At 39.9% G+C, this 9,401-nt stretch overlaps 1 protein-coding gene across 2 annotated transcripts in view; it reads left to right on the top strand.

Moving 5' to 3' along the window:
• Positions 1 to 9,054: 9,054 nt before the first annotated feature.
• Positions 9,055 to 9,401, top strand: part of Rbm46 (RNA binding motif protein 46) — a 47,190-nt gene continuing 46,843 nt past the window's right edge. For both annotated transcript variants that reach the window (XM_029556749.1, XM_008854292.2), the window contains exon 1: positions 9,055 to 9,131. The gene's annotated coding sequence lies outside the window, so the exon portion shown is untranslated. The remainder of the gene's footprint in view (positions 9,132 to 9,401) is intronic.

The raw sequence follows: 9,401 nt of genomic DNA on the forward strand, positions 1-9,401 counted from the left end.
TTTTATTTCAGTTAATACCAGATCCAATCAAGTTGACACCCAGGATTAGCCATCACAACCACTAAGCTAACACAACAAAAGATACCACCCCCCCAATTCTACATACTGGAGAAAGAAAAACACATCCATGAGGTTATGACAAAGAACAGAGGATAACTGAATGAGGATTTTAAAAGTCCCAAATATTACAAAACAACAAAATGACAAGTTAATATGTATTTTTCAATAATAACTCTGAATGCTAATGGCCTCAATTCTTCAATGATAAGGCACAGACCAGCAGACTGGATTAAAAATCAGTCTCCAACAGCTGGGAGGCAGAGACAGGTGGAACTCTGTGAATTGTAGGTCAGCCTGGTCTACACAGAGTTCCAGGCCATCCAGGGTTACACAGTTAGACCTTGTCTCAAAAACAAAAATAAAAACAAAAACAAAACAAAAAAACAGGCTCCATCTGTTTGTTGCCTATAAGAAACACAACTTGTCAGACGTGTCGAATGCCTTTAATCCCAGCATTTGGGAAACAGAGGCAGGTGGAGCTCTGTGAGACTGAGGTCAGCCTGATCTACCTAAGAGAGTGCCAGGCCAGATGGAGCTTCAGGAAGACACTTCTAAAGACAAAACAAAAAAATTACAACTTAATATCAAAGACAAACACAACTATTACTACTTAGGATGAAAGATATTCCAGTCAAAAGGAATTTGAAAGCAGGGAGATGTAGCTATACTAAAATCTTATAAAGTAGCTACAAATCAAAATTACAGATTTCATATTGATTAAGGGAACAATACACCAAGAGAATTTAACAATCCAAACATACCAAACATCAGCACGCTGGGTGGTATCCATAAAACAAACACTACCGGATAGAAATGCACATACTGACTTCAAAACAGTAACAATAGGTGATTCAATATTTCATTCTTATCCAGAGCAGAAAATTAAACATCACAGTTAAGTGACATTACTAGTCAAACAAACTTAACAGACATCTAAGGAATATACCACCCAACAACCATAAAATTCACTCTTCTTAGCAGCCTATGGAATTTTCTCCAAAATATTTTCAGATGTAATGTAAGTCTTAGCAAATACCAAAATCTGAGATGGCTTCTTTTACTCTATCTGATCACAAGGGAATAAAACTAGACATCAAGAGCAAGTGAAAGTACAGAAAATACACAGACTAATGGAGACTGACAGATACACACTGAGTGATGAATGGGCCACTGAAAAGAACCAGGAAGGAAATTAAAAGTTTCCCAGGATAGAATAAAAATGAAAACAGAACAATGTGGGATACACTGAGTTCTATGATACAAGCTCTAAGTTATAAGTTTATAAGTATAAATGCTTACATTAAAAGGCAGGGATATCTCACTGTGGGCACTGTGGCACTGATCTTTAATCTCAGCACTTGGGAGGTAGAGGCAGAAGGAATCTCTGTGAGAGGGAGGCCAGACTGATCCGCACAGTGAGTTTCAGGTCAGCTGGTGCTACAGCAAGACTCTGTCTTAAAAACAAACACAGTAGCAAACAAACAAACCAATAAATTCAACAACCTAGGGATACCTCAAATAACAACTTAATGTTTTTCCAAATTAAATTTAAATACATAATCAGTAGATTAAAAAAATCAGGGCAGAAATTAGTGAAATGGAAACATTTAAACAATACATACAACTAATGAAACAAAGAGCTGGTTCTTTAAATAAATGAACAAGATTAACAAACCCTTAGGCAATGTACCTAAAATAAAGAGAGAAGACCTAAAGTAATAAAGTTAGAGATGTAAAAGAGAGATTACAATAGATATCAACGGAATTCACATGATCATCAGGGCACACTTTGAAAACCTATATTCCAATAAATTGGAAAATGCAAAAGAACAGGATAAATTTCTAGACACTTATGACCTACAATATTTTAACCAAGAGGATATATAGAAATTAAACAGATCTATGATGAGCAATAAGATTGGAACAGAAAGAAAAAAAATTCACAACTAGAATATCCTAGGCCCAGATGCACTCAGTGATGAATCACAGACCTTTAAAGAAGACCTAGCACTAACTGTTCTCAAACTATCCATATACTGGAAAGGGAAAGAATACCAATAGACTCATTTTTTGAAATCAGTATTACTCTGATGACAAAACTGGATAAGGACACAAAGAAGAAATACTAAACAAATAAAAAGATGAATAAAGATGCAAGGAATTCATAGGTCAGTTTTACTAATTAACATGAACACAATGCTTTACTAATTAACATTCTCAAGAAAATACTTGAAAACTGAATTCAATAATACATTAATAAAGATCACTTACCATTATCAAGTTAGCTTCATTCCAGAGAAGGAAATATGGTTCAGTATATACAAATCAATAAATGCAATAACATAGACTCAAAGACAGAATTCACAGGGTTATCTCACTTGGATACAAAAAAAGATTTTGATGGAGTGCCACATCTCTTCATGATAAAAACACTCAACATATTGAAGACTATATGACAGATCTCTAGCCAACATTATATTACATGGGAAAACTCCAACCACCTCCTCTGAAATCTGGAAGAAGACATGTTGTCTCACCAAATTTTCCCCTCCCCATTGGGAGACCTGCTCTCACTCAGGGTCCTCCAGTCCTGACATGGATTGACAAAACTGACACAATATATTCCATCTGGCCTTTGCATAGTTTATATGGCATCGAGGAAAGGGGGTGACTTACAAAAACAGGGATTCACATAGGTTTTTCTTTCCTGTTTGAGGTGTGCGCTGTCCATCCGCCTGCCTGCAGTCTCCACCAGCTTTTCCCACGCAGCCCAGACGCTCATGGTTCATCCTGGTTCACCACCCTACAGGGTCCTCAAGGAGCCCACTCTCCCTTCTCACCAGTTCCCCACTCAATATAGCCGTGGCTCCACCCCCATTCCCCAATGTGCCCTGTGTCACCCATGCTTGCTGTGGATCAACTCCAGCTGTTCGGAGGAACATCTGGGTTACACAAGTGTTCACTATCCTCACTCTTATTCAATATAGTACTTGAAGTATTAACAAGAAGAAAAATATAAGGAGTATCTATAGAGAAGCATAAGAGATCCTACACACTCCAGCAGAAAACTCTTGCTGTGATAAATATTTCCATCTCAAACTTAGCAGGATCAACATACAAAAATGAGAAGCCATCATATACATGAATAATGAACATACTGAGAAAGAAATCACAAAGAAAATTCCATTCATAATAACTTTAAAACAACAACCCACCCTAGGGGCTGGGAGATGGCTCAGTGGTTAAAGTACTTGCTGTGCAAGCATGAGAATACTCGTTTGGGTTAATTGAGAACTCCTAGGGAGAGATGGGAGGTGGAGACAGAATTCTTAGACGGTCACTGGTCAGCTAGCCTGGTATACATAACGGCGAACAAGAAGGTGAGGACTGACACTGAGATTGTCCTCTGACCTCCACAAGCACATCATGGCACACATGCATATGCACGTGTATGGACACACACACACACACACACACACACACACACACACACACACACGCACATATCCCACAACATACTTAGAGCAAAATACTACTGTTATCTATACCTGCAGGTATAATAATGGAAGCCACCTGCCTGTGTTAAATAAACTGAGCTCATGTGACACTATTTTAACATTTAATAAGTGCATATCTCTAAGAGGTTTTCACAGAAAAAATCAAGAGTATCTAGGAAATAAATCTAACCAAGAAGGTGAAAAGTTTCCACTAGGGAAACTCTAAAACACTGAAAAAAATTAGAGGACACTACAAGATGGAATGGCTTCCCATTCTCATGAATTGGAAAAATTAATACCATAAAATGGCTGTATTACCAAAAATGTCCTACAGTGTCAATGCAATCCTTATCAAATTACAATGCCATTGTTCTTAGAAATAGAAAAACAGCCAAAGCAATCCTGAGCAAAAAGAATAATTCTAGAGGTATCACAAAACCTGATTCCAAATACTACAGAACCATAGTAAGAAAGTTAGCATGGCACTGGCCCAAAATGAGATAAAAAGGCCAATGGAAGGACCCAGAGGACCCAGAAACAAACGCATGCAACTAGTGCTTCCTGGCTTTTGACAAAAATGCCAAAAACAAATACATGAAGAAAAAAAAACTTCAACTGATGCTGCTGGGAAACAGGAAATCCATATGTAGAAAAATGAAACTAGGTCCTTTTCTCGTACCTTGTATAAAATTTGATTCAAATGGATCAAAGACTTTAATGTAAATCCTAAACCATGAAAATCTCAGAGAAAAGCACTGGGGAAACACATATAAACAAAAGGAAAGACTTTCTGAAAATAACTCAGGAAATAATTCCAAGAATTGATAAATGGGAAATGTGTAAATTAAAAAGCTACATAGCTAGGAAAACAATTTATTGACTGAGAAGACAGAATGGGAGAAAAATCTCTATTGGACATATTATATATACTACAGGAACAATTAAAAAACCCGAATTCCAAAAACTCAATCCAATCAATAACTGGGGTGAATGAAATGAGTAGAGATACAAATAGCTAATAAAAAAATGAAATGTTCGATATCTTTAACTATCAGAGGACTGTAAATCAAACTACAATGAGATTATATCTTTAATCAGAAAATAAATAACAAAATTTAAGATGAATAATAACAAATGCTGGCAAGATGCAGGGGAAGGGAACCCTTCTGTTGCTAGTGAGAATCTGAAATGATGTAGCAACTATGGAAAACAATATGGTCACGCCTCAAAAAGTAAAAATGGGGGGCAGGGGATGTAGCTCAGTTGGTAGAATTGCATCGCATCCATCAAGCACTGGGTTGAACTCTCAGCACTGCACAAACTGGGTGTGGTGGTATAGGCCTGCAATCCCACTCTTGGGGGCAGAGTAGAGGATAAGAAATTTGAGACCATCTGTCATTACAGAGCAAGGCTGAAGCAACAGGGATACAAGAGATTCTGTCTACAAAAAGAACTACCATAGATCCAAGTGCCACACTCCTGGAAATATACCCAAAAGAATATACCCAGAGACATGTGAATATCCATGCTTATTGTAGCCCTGTTCATAATAGTCAAGTTATAGGTGTCCATCAATAGAATGGATAAAGAAAATATGATATGTAAAGAAGAATGAAATTATTTTGTTTGCAGGATAATGTATGCAGTTGAAGATCATCCTATCAAGCAAAATAAGCCAGACTACAAAAAGACAAATATTATAGCCTGGTGTGGTGGTTCACCCCTTTAGCCCCAGCACTCGGGGGCAGAGGCAGATAGATCTCTGTGAGTTCAAGCAGGCCAGCTGAGGCTACAGAGAGCCCCTGTCTCAAAATGACCAAAAAAAAGACAAATAGTACATGTTTTCTCATATGTAGACCCTAGATTTTATATGTGTGTGTGTGTGTGTGTGTGTATGTGTGTGTGTGATGAAATAAGACTATGTGGGAAAAGGAAGGATCCCAGTCATAGGGGTGAATATGGCAATAGTACATAATAGTTCAAAGAAAGTGCCTTGATAACCATTACTATGTACGATGAACATATAGAAATAAAAAATAAATTTAAAGATATCAGTCATCTGTGTAAAGTACCTAATCATGCTGAAACAGCAGAATTCTGTAGTGGCCATTGTATAAGGGCAGAGCAGTCACAACACAATCTTGCAGATCTGCTCACATGGCAAGTGTTAGTGCTGCTGATGCTGCTGAGAAGTCCACATAGAGAGGTCATGGTTAGGTCTATAGGGTGAGGCACTAAAGAAGAAATTAGCTTAGACTATGGGAAATGTGTCAGAATGCAGAGTAGAAGACAGGTTGGGTAAATCACTTCGGATGATCCTGTTGGAAGGCCACATGAACCAGCCTATCCTTGTGAAGACAGGCCTTTCTGTTTCATGTGGATCCTCTAGGCCTCTTAAGTACCAGCTATGAGAAAATAAGACAGACCAAGACTGGTGACATCCTACCCTCTGGAGAGAGCAATGGACTTGGCATCTAGACATAAGGGGTCATAGGTGGTGCCCTTCTCCATATCCTGAGCAATAGTTTTAGATTAACAGTCCCTCTTTTTACCTACACATCAGTATTTTTTCTGTTAATACTTATTGTGGAGGTTTATTATGGGTTGAGTATGAAATATACCCAACAGGCTCATTTGTTGAACTATTGTTGGAGGTGGGCCTAGGTGAGGAAATTAGGTTACTGGAGGTGCGCCTTTGAAGATCATATTTGGTCCTTGGCGTTTTCCTCTGACTCTCACAAAGTGAGAAGCCTCTCTAGCATGTTCCTGATATTAACTGATAACTAATACCAAGAAGAAAAGGCCTGGCTTCATCAAAACTTCCTTCAAATTGCAGTTAGGTTCACTGAGGCCTTGGACATGGGTTTGATTCTTATTTCTGACATTAAGCTATATCTGCATACAAAGATCTTGATTTATGCTTTGCTGCCTTAAAAGTGAAGTTGTCAATCATAGGACATGTACAGACAGGCTACAAAGATGGCTCATTACTAGCATTAGTAAAGGACTGATAAAGCACCTGTCCTTACAGTCATCTTGGTGCTGGCTCCTGATTCAGAGTAATGAGATGTTCCAATAATTCTGTTGCAAAAGTACCAAAACAAGGACAGACAAAAAGAAAAGGCCAGTGGGCTGGAAGATACATATGTGCCATTGGCATAAAAATTTAAAAAAAAATACACACATTTTTGAAGGGGTATGGTGATGACATCTTGACTGAAGGAGAGCTGTTTCCCCAAAGGAGAGCTGTTTCCTATGCCAGAGTTCTGTACTGGTGATCATTAATTCTATAAATACATGGGTAGTTGCCATATTTTTGGAACAGACAGAGATAGGGGAAGGTCCAACATGTAGAAAACATGTCAGACCACTACACACTGATCTTTTATATAGAAAACTTACCATTATTTCTATTAGACCTAAAGCTGGAGCACAAACGTGTATAAGGATTTCCCATTGCTTTTCTTACATTTTGAGGGTTTATAGTTTACAGAAAGCATGTGAAACTAACTTCTAAATAATCTAAAAACCTTGTACTTCATATGAGGAAAACATACCTACATATATCCAAACTATAGCCAACTGCATTTGGCAATCCTCTTTATTTTTAAATGAACTTTTCTTTCCATGCCGCATAGAATCATTTTCCTTTGTGCTGCTGGAAGTTCTCTTCTGTTTTCTCCTTCGCCGGCAGCTCCTGACTTCTTTCTAGTCAAAAGCATATTTACATTGCCTACCTGTCTTCATTTGGATCACCTTTCCCCTTAAGCTCTGTAACATATCCTAATCTGGAATCTAGTCTTGAAGAATTCTAGTGGCAAAAGCGTTTCAGATACATTTCTTTTTCTAGAAACCTTGAGAAATAAAGGGTATTCCTGTATTTTTGCTAACAGTTTTTATAGCATCTGAAAAATAATAAATGTTGCTTAATAAGTTCAGAAGAATTCTAAAAGGTCACATCTTCTAACTGTGAGAAGCACCGTTAATATTGTCTTATCTAAAGCAAATTTCTATGTCCCAAAGAAACCCTTGTTTAATTGCTTTCCTTTATACTGGAGGTGGGATGTGAAAAGAAAATTCAAAACTGGAAATGTTAACAACTCTTTAGGCTTCCTCCAATTACCCTTTGAGACTTCACAATGAAGCATCGCCACCTAGTGACTCTTTAAGGATCCTACAGCAACTCTTGAATTTGTTTTATAACCGTTTGAGCTAGTCTAACCATTCTGTCAGTCCAGTTGTGGTGCTTCCCTTTAATCAGAACACTCCCACACTCCGGAGGTAGAGGCAGGTGGATTTCTGTGAGATCTAGGCCAGCCTGGTCTACATATTGACTTCCAGACCAGGTGGGGCTATAGGGAGACTGTCTCAAAAACAACACACCAACCAACCAACCAACCAACCAAAAAATATAACAAAAAACCAAAACCAAAACCAAAAACCCCAAACAAACAGAAAAATCAGCTAATCTAACCTTAAACATACTTGTATATACAATTAACTATTCGACAATTGAGAAGGCATCATCATGAAAATGAAGAATGTGGATAGCTTTTTCTTCCCAGAGAAATGAAAAGGCTGTTAGTAGTAATTAATATAATAACCATTTTTGCAGTTCTTTAGGTTAAAAAAAATCTTAAAAGAGCAAAAACAAACCCAAGAGTTGCTTTGAATGCACACAGCCTACAGAAAATGAGTATGGTACTCACTGTATAAAGAGCAGAGTTTAAGGACTATTTGCCGAGTTGCCAGTGTGCCTAGCATTCTCTTTATCACAGTGGTTTTGCCTGCAGTTTTCCCAGCAAAACTGGGGCCACAAACCACATATGTTTGCTCAAACCGCTTAAGCATACTGTAATAATTAATGAATACGGATATGAAAACCGCTTGGGATTGTTCCTGGCACACAAAAGTATTAAATGTTTGCTACTATCTCTATCATTTACTTCTCTCTCACAATCTCCATTTTAACTGAGGCTCAGGGGGTTAAGCTTTATAAACCACCCTCTCCTGCTCTTCTGTATAAATGTCCACAGTTGGGAAATGTGGCTGTTTTGCATCAAGGTAGTAGTTCAAGGCTGCTTGCAGATTTTGTCAGGACAAAAATTCTTCACGATGCAGCTACATTTTCCTTTAAGAAAAGCACACAAGTTCAAACTTAAACTTATCTTGTAACGCCTGAAAGTTAGCCCCACTCCAAACTCAACTACACGCCCCAATTCACTTTTCTCATCCTAATTGGCCAGGGTGCCTGTCACTCCACGTCTTTTCCGCCCCTCGTAGGCGCCTTCTCCGGATTTAAGTCTTGGTCCCGCCCACTCGCCTGCACGCGCTCCTCCCAGAACGGCCGCTGATTGGCCGATGGGCCAGTCCGCGTGAAGCTCGCTAGGCCTCGACGCGGCGCACGCCGGGAGCCCACGAGGCGCGAGGCCCAGCGTGAGCCCCTAGCGGCCCCGCCCCGCCACGCCCCGCGGGCTGCTACCTCCCGGAAGCCGTGGCCGGAAGCACTGGCTGGTGGCGGTTTGTGGTCGTTTGTCCCAAGGATTTAGAGCCACCTTCTGAAGACCAGACGGGGTGAGGCTGGGATGGGGGCCTCGGGGTGATGGGGAAACCGGCCTCGAGGGCCTTGGGTGGTGGGAGCCGCGGGTGGCGTCCTCGGCCTGGCCGGCGCGGTGGAGGGGAGCCGGCGTCCGGGACGGTGTCCAGCCCGAGACTGCCGCTCTGTGAGGCCCGAGGGTCAGGCCTTTAGGACCTCGGCTGCACTTCGTCTGCCTTCTGCCTTCTGGCTGGGGACCACCTTCCAGGCCCTTCTGGACCCTTCCAGGACCTTCCCGATTCCCCCCC

The sequence above is a fragment of the Nannospalax galili genome, unplaced genomic scaffold (assembly GCF_000622305.1).
Source record: "Nannospalax galili isolate Female #2095 unplaced genomic scaffold, S.galili_v1.0 scaffold305, whole genome shotgun sequence".
Taxonomy (NCBI): Eukaryota; Metazoa; Chordata; class Mammalia; order Rodentia; family Spalacidae; genus Nannospalax; species Nannospalax galili.